General features: G+C 52.6%; 1 protein-coding gene across 1 annotated transcript in view; it reads left to right on the top strand.

Moving 5' to 3' along the window:
* Nucleotides 1–421: 421 nt before the first annotated feature.
* Nucleotides 422–2,149, top strand: part of Slc16a12 (solute carrier family 16 member 12) — a 78,134-nt gene continuing 76,406 nt past the window's right edge. The window contains exon 1 of the mRNA XM_031390142.1: nt 422–680. The gene's annotated coding sequence lies outside the window, so the exon portion shown is untranslated. The remainder of the gene's footprint in view (nt 681–2,149) is intronic.

Genomic DNA, 2,149 nt, shown 5'->3' with positions numbered 1-2,149 from the left:
CTCTCAGCAAGAGAGTGAAGCAAACTTTTTTTTTTTTTTTTTAATTTTATAGAGAAAAGGAGACTCAGAGTTAAGTTGACTGCCCAAAGTCATGGGCTTTGCGGGCGAGTTGAACTCAAGTCCTTAGGACTGACTGATCTGTGCCTTGTTCTGACAAGGGTCCCTGTCCTTGCCAGATGCACGGCAGGAGACTTTGTACAGCTTCTACTCTTTGGCCGTGCAGGGACATATTCTTTTTGAGAACACCCAGGCTCTCCCTGAGTGTAGGTCCCAGGCTCACAAGGCTGTTCCAGAGAGAGCCCTGCAGTCCCCAGCGAGCTGGCTTGCGACTCGCAGGCCAGAGCATTACATAACCTGGAGGCGCCCCTCCTCCCCGCGCCCCTCACCGGTGGCCGAGCCCCCAGCGCAGGGCGGATCAGGGGACAAGGCCCGTCAGCAGGGCCGAGTCACCCTCGGGGCTAGCGTGACTGAGAGCCTTGCTTCTCCGGGGCGGGGCGGTGGGATCTCCCCAGTGACAGTGTCCGGCGGGCGCTGCCTGCGGCCCCGGCCCCTACGGCGCCTCCGCCCCTGTGCGCTCCCCGCCCCTCCGCCGGGACGGGACTCCAGGGGCCGTGGGAAGGGGCCGCCGCGCAGGGGACATGTGGGCTCATCGTCGCCAGCGCTGCAGCTGTCCCTGCGAGGTGAGGACCGGTGGGCCCCGGGATGCGGGCGGTCAGGGACCCGACAGGACTGCGGGGCGCGCGGATTCCGGAGCTGTCCCGGTGCCGAAAGCTTTGCTCCTGTCCTTAAGGTTTCCCAACTCCATAGAACAAACAAGTGGCAAGAAATCCAGGTAGGGCGACAGAGCTGGACCTAGACCTCGGGAAGGACTCAGGCGCTCCATTCTACATCTATCCCGGAGCTCAGCTGTGTCTAGATCCTAAGGCTGGCCACCTGTTGGGTTTAGAATGGAAGCACGTGCCCACTTGTCCTGTGTCCTGAAGTGTCTGGCTGGATTTCTGGGCAGGTGGTTGGAGAGAATGGCTTTCATGTAGGTCCTGCGGTTTCCAGATGCACATTTCCCATGCAAGACAGACCCGCCTTTCCCCCTGGGTTGTCGGTGTTCTTGCCTTTTAACCCTCTCTTACTCGCCAAACGGTTATTATCCTTATGTGATCTCTTCAGAGCACACCAGCCTTCCCGTTTGGAATGAATTAACCGTAATTTCTCCAGTCGCTCCTTACCCTAAAGCCGTGTATGTTTAGTGCAAACTGGTGATTCAGCGTTCTGTGCCGCTGGTTAGTTCTTCCCAGCTTTGCTGAGAGTTATGTGGGCATTCCAGTGGCTCTGCTGACCTAGCCCAGAAGGAAAATTCTTCAGACTTGCCAAGTTCAGGAAGACCCTGTGGCTACAGGTAGCTGAGCTCACTAGCTTTTGAAATCTGCAGCTGCTGGCTGTGTAATTTGTCTTCCGCCCAAAGTTACACTAAACTACGGCTTATGGTGTGCTAGCCAGCCCATGATGCCTGGCTTATCGCTGTAGAAAGTGTGAGCGCTGGGTCAGTTACTGAGTGACTGGATTCAATCACTTATTACTTATGGGATCTTAGGATTGAAAGGAGTTTTAGAGAATCTATTAGACTCAAACCCTTTGATTGAATAGCTCGGGAAGCTCAGAGCCATGTCTTCGAGGATTGTCCAAATTCATACTTTTCACTGTCGATGGGACCGATATTGAAATCTAGGCTTTCTCCCTGTCTTCCTGGTCAGTGTTCAGGGTATTTTGCCTCTTTGCATTTTAACAGCAACCCCACCACCATATGACTAGAATGGCACAAGCATATAATTTTCCTATCCTTGTTTTTTGTTTGTTTGTTCATTTATGTTTGATGGGTTGCTTTTTGTTTTTTGTTTTGTTTTGTTTTGTTTTCCTATCCTTGTTTTTTACTCATCTGCTTTTAACCTGAGAGAGCTCTGAACTAGATCAGGGGTCGATTCAGTCAAACCGGCTTTGTTGTGTAAGTGTTAAAAGTAGGGACCCCTAAGCCTGGTATGATGGTACACGACTGTAATTCCAGCATGTCAGAGACGGAGGCAGAGGATTCTTGGGAGTTCAAGGTCAGTGTGAGCTACATAGTGACTACCAGGCTAGTGAAGGCTACATAGGATGA

Source organism: Mastomys coucha, unplaced genomic scaffold (assembly GCF_008632895.1).
Source record: "Mastomys coucha isolate ucsf_1 unplaced genomic scaffold, UCSF_Mcou_1 pScaffold21, whole genome shotgun sequence".
NCBI lineage: Eukaryota > Metazoa > Chordata > Mammalia > Rodentia > Muridae > Mastomys > Mastomys coucha.
Note: the sequence above shows the minus strand (reverse complement) of the source record. Positions and strands in the feature narration are given on the sequence as shown.